Here is an 8,021-nt window from a genome sequence, read left to right as displayed (position 1 = left end):
GAGAAGAAGTGCTGGCCTCTGCTGATGTGGCTTTGAAGATGCTGATTGCTATTGTTGCGATGGAAGCGCAGGCCTCTGCCGAGGCGGTCGCTGCTGCGCTGTTGGCTTCTGCTGTAGAGTCTGCTGTGGCAGAGCCCGAGACGTGGGCGCTTGCCCCTGCGGGCGCGGTCTGAAGCAACGGGTCTTGAATGAAATCCCTGGTGATTGCTGAGGTGGTTGCTGTGGTGGTGAGGTCTCCCGCTAGTGAGATGAAGGCCGAAGTGGTGGAGGCTCGAGCCCATGCAGGTGAAGGATGGATTCTTTAGATGATTCGGGAAATGAGGGTTCGATGGGCTTCCCTGATGATGGAGCGATCTGACTTGATGTAGCTCTTGAAAGCTTCCGATGTCCAGCGCCCTAGTGCTTGAATTTGAGACTGCGAGGGGCCTTTTTGGGCGGCTGTGGTTGCTGCGCCTATGCGGAAGGAGTGGCCGGAAAAGTGGTCTGCGGGGATGCCGGACAGGAGCAGGACGGCTTTGAGGTGCTTTTGGAACCAGAAGCGTGTAGCTGGGCGGTTGGATTCGTCGACGAAGAGAGGATCAAATGTGGTTTTGGTTTGGGATTTCCTGAAGTGAAGGTAGGCTAGAAGGGTCTGATAAGGTTGAATTGGTGACTGGAGGTTGAATATGTAGATGAAATGGCCTCTCCTGGTTTGGTCCGTCTTGCTTTTTTTAATTAAGAATGACATCGTCTCTGAATCGAGTACTGACAGGTCCGATACCGTTGGATGGATTAGCGGGTTAAAGATGGATGTGGTAGAAATTTCCGAACATCTTAGAAAGTCGAAGAATGCTAGGATAAACATGGTGTCGAGTGTGCGATCGACGTGCTTGGATTGATATCCTTTACGGAGGGTAGAAATGCATCTGGTCAGTATATCCAGGGTTATAGGTTGCCTGGCGTCTGGGCTAGCGGGCTGGGTTCTTTGAATGCCCTTGATGAGCATAGAAGTTTGGGAGCTGGCTATGGCTGCAGATGGGGAGTTGAATATGAGCTTGTGGAAGAACTGGACTCCACTCATGTAACCTTTAATTGAGCTGGCTTAGAGGTTCTTTGAAGAGTTTAGGAAGGAGATGTAGGAGGTGATGGTGAGGACAGAAAAATCGGGAAAGGGAATGTTGAACGCCTGGTGAAAAGACTTGAAGCTTTTCCATGCAGTGAGATAAGATTGGAGAGTCCTAAGGGAAACGGCTTGGGTGATGGAGTTTAGAGAGGCATCGAGGAGGGTTTTTAGGGGGTGGTTTACCGGAATATCAGCTCCGAATAGGGAGGTACCGGTGTTGGCAAGGGATCTGCTTCGGGCGCCAGCAGCCTGAACTTCTGTCAAGATCTGAGATCTGATGTTCCCCGAAACTGGAGGCGGTTCCAAGGCTGGTGCGTTGATCGGTACTGGCATTGCTGTCGCCGTGGCCAATGAGAAGTTTGATCGGTTCTGCGGAAGAGAGAGAAGGGAGGGGATGGCGGCCGAGCCGTGGAGGTGGATTGCCCGGGCCGGGAATAAGGAGAACCATGAGCCGCGCCCGGCTTGTTGGTGGTTTTTTGCGGAGCGGACTTCGGTGAGGCGGTATCCGCCAGGGAAGGCCTTGGTCATCCGCCTGTGGAATTGGACGTCCGCGTTGGAAAGAGCCAGTCGTAGGTCCTGGACAGTCCATTTCTGGATGGCGGTGATCGTGTTGCGAGTAGAGGTGTACGAAGAAGCCAGAGAAGGAGGTGGACATCTCTTTGGGCCAGGTGATGAAGTGCCACCTCTGGATTTAGCCTTTCGAGGTGCAGAACGGTGGAGCTGGCGGCCCCGTGATGAAGCCGGGGAATCGTTTAATGATTCCGAGCCTGAGCTGGAATGATGGGACGCGCTCGGCGGCGCTGGAAGATTGCTGTTGGCATATAAGTCGTCGATGACGGGGGTCTCGGACATAGCGTCGAACTGAACGTTGATGCTTAATCTTAAGAGATAGAGCAGGTAAGATGGTTTCCCTATTTATAAGCGAGCTCGCTAGGGCTGGTTGTGTAGATGCGGTGATTGCTGATAGTAGACCAGCCGTGCTGATTATATGCTCCGGCTCCTCCCGAACTTTGTTAATTAAACATCATTTATCTATTTCTGTGAAAAGTTTATTTGTATACAAAATAAGCATTTTAACAGCCTGAAGTGTGCAATACACCAATATGGGGTGCTTCTAGGATACATATGTTTAGGTTTGTCATACGAAAGTTGTATACAGTCTTAAAAATTGACCTTTACAGTATCGTCCAATGGAGCCTACGAGGCTACTGTCAAATATGTTACGAATGGGACTTCCTGTGAATCAGCAAAACCACAGGAAGTCCCAGTCGTAACTTATTTGACGGATCCACATAGGTAGCTAATGTACACACCATTTTTAGTCTTCTTAAGTACATTGATTAGCTTTAATGTGCATCATTGTGAAGTACCGTGTACTCTACTGTTACTGTAAGCTATATAACTTATTGCCAAGGTTAAATAATGTCCCTTAATAGGCTTTGTCTATTATCTACCTATGAGAGCCCATCAGATAAGTTATGAATGTACACTCAAAAAATGTCTGAGAAGTTCAAAAATACATCCCACTCATAACACTTTTGGATCTGCTCCCATAGGTAGCTAATGTACACACCGTTTTTAAGCTTCTGGAGCAAAATTGTGAGCTTTAATGCACACCATGGTGAAGGATCGTGTCTCTTATGCACTCTGCTGTTGGTTTAAGCTGAATAACTCATTGACAAAGCAAACGAGACCACTGACAGGGATCTTACTCTGTCTTCCCAGTTTTGTTCAGCCCACTCCACCTCCTCCCCTCCCATTATTGTTGCTCCTTTTAAATCACCCCAACCCCTTGGTAGTGTCCGTCGTGCTCCCCCTCCTTTGTTGTATTGTTTGTCTGTCGTGTCTGTCCTCATTCCTGGCTGTCTTAACCCACTAATTTCTTCCCTTGGGCCGTCAGGGGATCGGCCCTTGGGGCGGGGGTACTGTCAGGATCCTGTCCTTCCATCCGGAGTTTTCGAGCCTTGTGGACAGCGTCGTGAAAGTACCATGTCTTGTGTGTGTGTTACGTCTTGTGTGGAGGCATGTGGCAGTTTGTTTTGACATTGCGCCACGTGTCCTGTCTCTTGCCTTGGCCCAGCCCCCCTTATTTCCCAGTAATCTCCCCGTTAGTGTTGATCCCCATCACCCTCCCTGCGTCATCATCCCTTGTTAGTGTTCCCCTTTATAAGTCCTGTGAATTCCTTGTCCTGTGTCGGTTCATTGTCATATTTGCTGTTCCTTGTCTTGCCCTGCGTTACCCTCATCTGGAACTTTGTCCTTGCTGTGATCCTGCCCTGTCGTGTTTCGTGAAGTATACGTTTTTGTTTCTTTTTGAGTCCTTGAGTTTATTCCCCCTCGTGGGAAGTGTTCTGTTTTTTTTATTATTAAGAATTCCAGTTTTGCCCCATTGTGTTTTTTTGTTTGTTTACGTTTAATAAATATTTTGGTAATTTAGCTGTCTGCGTCTGGGTTCTCTGTCCGCAATTCCTGACAATAATGTAGGGTTACTGGAAGAAATCAAATTTTTACTGCATGAGCATTTGCCTTAGTGGAAATAATTAGCTCGTCTTGAACCCTCACGTGAAATTTAAACATTATAGAACAATAAACACAAGTAAGTGTTCTTATCGTTCATCCTGCTCTAAAACACACATAAAGCAACACTGTATTTTAACATTTACTTTCTAAATTCAGTCATCAGAGTGTGACGATGACTGTATACCACTGCCTAGGTTTCAGTCACTTCACCAATTAACCTGGAAGTGTATTTAAACGGCATACCGGAAGTAAGTCAGAGAGAAGTGTGGGAGAGAGGAGTAATGAGTTCGGTGGTAGAGGGTTTTTATTGTATGCCAGAAAGAGGACGTTTTTGCCACAGCGTGTAAGAAATCTGAGCGTCACGAACGCCAACACATGGGGAACTAGTCTGCGTGTTATCCGCTGATCGGACTTACAAATGGATTACTTACGGATGTAAGAAGTTGCGGGACTCTCAGACATTGTCTGCTGTGTGGCGCTCGTGCTTGAAAGCTCAAAAGTCCAGGTCCCCGAGGTACTTGCTCTAAACTCTTCTTCCCCTGACCTAAGAGGTTTTTCTCCGTCACACTTCATACACAAACACATCGAATACCCCTACACCTACACGCACATCATATGCGCTCTCTATCAAGTGTGTTTAGCTATCATTTTTGTTTGTGTTATTGCCTGATAATTTGGAGGGACAGTAATACGTCATACATTTCTTTTGATTGGGAATTCAATTGATTTAGTTTTTCCCTATTTGGTTTCGTGATTATTGGTCTGATGTTGATTATGGAGATGTGAAAAGTGTGAATTGATATTGGTTTTTGAAGTGAAACAAAATCCCAAGTAAACAATACATTTGATGTTTAATACTGAAATCTGTGTTTGTGCAATAATTTTATCTTTTTATGTAATTGGTGGTAAGAGCTAAGCTGGGTTATATTAAGAGTTACCCTTACATCACTGGTATACACAATTGGTGGATTTAAGTCCACCTGGCACCCAACTTGTATTCTTTTGAATTATTGCTATACAACAGATCTAGGTTGTCAAGGGAGAGTACCGTTACAAGAGCAAAGCTTATTATATTATTTTATTTTATGACAGTTTTTATGTGAGCATTTTTGTCCTTACTATTTTTCAACAAAACTTACATTGCTCAAAAATAGAATTATGCATCAAAATTGATGTGGTTAATCATTGACATATCCCTGATCAAAGAACAAAAAATCTGTTTAGCATTTAGCATTTGGATTTAGTTTGTCATAAAATTGTGCACTGTCAAAAAAAGGTACTGTGAAGGTTTGTTTCTATAGGGGCAAAAGCATTGTATCTTTGAAGATACACTATTTTGTTTGCCGGCGTCATCACACTGAACTTGTTTTTAGTCATACTGTTGTACTTTCCCTTTCTGCTTCATGGTTGAGTAGAAGTGTTAACTCTCAAAGTGTTACTCTACACTCTATAGTATCTAGAGTAGATTAATCTGAAATAAATATGATAATATCAAAGTCTATACATGTCTTTACATTTTTGCCCAAACAACAAAACACTTTTAAATGATCTGGATTGTGTTTGGCGATATTGGGATATTTGTTTTGACAGGAACAATAGGCATTCATTAACAGCAAAACAATCCAAGAGTACACACAGTGTACTTCTATCCTTTGCAACCTAATTTTTATTTTCAATGGAAATTAAACATGGCCAGTTCATTCAGATGTTAATGCTTTTGTCTCACTGTGATATAAGTATCGTCATAAATATGCCATGTAACCAGTGGGTGTGTTTTGTAAACGTGTGGGTGTGTCTTATGTTCTTTGTCATTTTAAAGGTTTGCAAACATTCAAAATCTCACAGAACATAACATTTCATGTTACAGTACGTCCCTGTTCCATGAACATGATCCTGTGAAAATCATAGGTTGGTGTATCAATTTAATATCACATTTACAATACTTTAATCATACTTCTGAATATTTAAGTTATTAAAAGGCATACTTTTAAAATTTCTTAAATTTGTTTTAATTACTTGTTTGTAATTTATTTGTTTGTTTTTTTACCTTTTCATATTTTAGTCGCTCAGCAGGGTTCCTCTCACACTGAATCCATTTATTCAACAGACACTGCGCAACAAAAGTAGGTTACATCATTTTTGTACAAATTTTCCTTTTATTGTTCTCAAGTAACAATATCTCAAGTAACAGAGTGAGCGATTCAATAAAGTTAAGTAAGTACAGTAAAGTAAACAGTTTTTTTGTACACAGATACTTATATAGATATAGTAAGTAATAAGAGAGGGACAAATTTATTAACAGCTTGCGCCAGGGCAAACACCTTTTTTGGCATTGAAAAACTACTATCAGGATTTATTAAGGACATGCCGTTAAAAAAAATTGTCCTGAAAAGACGTGGACACAGTTGTTTTTGTGACTCACAATACTACATATGCATTTGTAGAAGTTTCCCTTTAAGAAGATAAATATATGGGAGGCGAGATTTAACAGAATCATGCAACATGATTTTCTAGCATTTGTTCTCGTGAAATTACTGGTATTTGCATCATTACTTAACAGTCAAAAAAGCATGTCTTAAACACTCAAATATGCTCTGCTCTTGGTAGACTGTGTTGGTCAAGGGGTTGGAAAGTAGATATTGCAGCTGTTTTGTGATATAAATCACCCACAGACATTTTCATTTCCATCTGCTCGGTTTTGAAATTGTGCTCTCACTATGCTAATTTGCCCTGTTTAGTAAATATGGCCCATAAATTGTTCAGAATATATGTTAAATGAGGAAAATGACTTAAGGGTGCTTTCATATTTGTAGTTCGGTTCTTTTTGTTATTTTGGTCCGTACCCAAAAATAAAAAATAAAATTTAGTCCTGGTTCGCTTAACGTTCAGACTGGCATTTTAACAGCAAACCTAAAGAGACCTAACCTAACAGCTTACGTGTAAAGTCGAAACGTGAGTGGAAAGCTTTTATGATTTATATTTTAAAACGGAACTTACCGATCATCCAAAACAATGCTGTGTGCTGGGTTATACGTGTCAGTGTATGCCTGCGCATATGAGGTATTTTTAGCATGACGGTAACTCGCGAAGACCTCATTAAGTGTTTAAAGCAGTCAAAACGGTGCCAGGAATTCCTCCGTAACATGCGCAAGCACAGATCTAATAAAAACTCCTTTTACATTACCAAATACCCTGGTTTTCGGTTCTTATTTTGTTATCTCTTCCTGTTATTGGTTCAGTTGATGCCTTTGGTCCGTGTTGCATTCATATTTCAATTGAACCGCGCCAAAGTTTGTTTGAAAGTGGACCGAGACCCATCTTTTCAGCGGTCATGTTCCAGTTCATTCAATTTAACTCAATTGACTCGTTAAGTAGGACGTGTTCATTCAACCAATGAAATGCTCTGACAGGGCCACACTCAAAGGCTATTGGCTCATGGCATGCCTCTTTGAAGAAAGAGCTGCACTGTCTTTGCCTGATACAGCAATGAATGAGAAATAGCTTTCATATAAATTGTATTACATTTCTTTAGTCATGCAAACATGTTACATATTTGGTTGGAATGTACAGTTTGACTCACTTCATCACTTCTATAATCAGTAGAGGACGGCGCTGGTTTCTTTTGGCTGACTCTATGTTGCATTTCACGTTATGCAGCAGCTCGTGTTAAGTTAACATTGGCATATAAAAACGTTTGTGCTTCCTTTGTAATGTGTTTCGGAGTGACTCGCCTGCAGTCGCGCTTCAAGTTTGCGGCGTTTTACCGGCGATCGTGAAGGAAAATAAGACGCCTTGTAAACCTCGTGGATACACAGAATACATGTGTGTGCTTCCCCTTCTCCCAGAGACTTCTCTCTACCGCTTATATGAGATGAGCACATGCGCGCAAACTGATGTCCGCCAGGTGGGACAAGAATATTTTCGTCTCGTTTTTATTAGTTGACGAAAATGTCAGTATATTTTTATTACATTTTTTGTTATCATGCATTCATTTTTATTTAGTTATCGTCTCGTTTTCGTCAGTGAAAACATGTCGTTAACGAATACTTTTCGTCGTAGTTTTCATCAACGAAATTAACACTGATCTAACCAAACATGGCATATGTGAACACACCCTAAGAAACAAACTAAATATTATGCTACTTAAAAACATTACAAAACATATTAATCAAAGTGCAAGTAATTTTACCTTAATTTAATTTTACTATTTTTACACAATTTTTACCGGCAAGCATATTTTAGTAGATAGGAGTTAAAGAAATAATATTAAAGAAATTATAATATTAGGAAGCTTTCAATGATGTGAAATTAAATTTTAAATTACAGTTTAATCTATAATAAACATTTTGGGTAATTTTACTCATATATGTATTCTCTCTTTTTTACTTCACAGGTTTTT

General features: G+C 41.3%; 1 pseudogene; it reads right to left on the bottom strand.

The window, feature by feature from the left end:
• Positions 1 to 301: 301 nt before the first annotated feature.
• On the bottom strand, positions 302 to 1,954 carry LOC130549383 (uncharacterized; annotated as a pseudogene).
• Between the last annotated feature and the right edge of the window lie 6,067 nt (positions 1,955 to 8,021).

The sequence above is a fragment of the Triplophysa rosa genome, unplaced genomic scaffold (genome assembly GCF_024868665.1).
Source record: "Triplophysa rosa unplaced genomic scaffold, Trosa_1v2 scaffold112_ERROPOS181078, whole genome shotgun sequence".
Classification (NCBI taxonomy): domain Eukaryota; kingdom Metazoa; phylum Chordata; class Actinopteri; order Cypriniformes; family Nemacheilidae; genus Triplophysa; species Triplophysa rosa.
The sequence above is the reverse complement of the archived record's forward strand: the minus strand, read 5'-3'. Positions and strand labels throughout refer to the sequence as shown.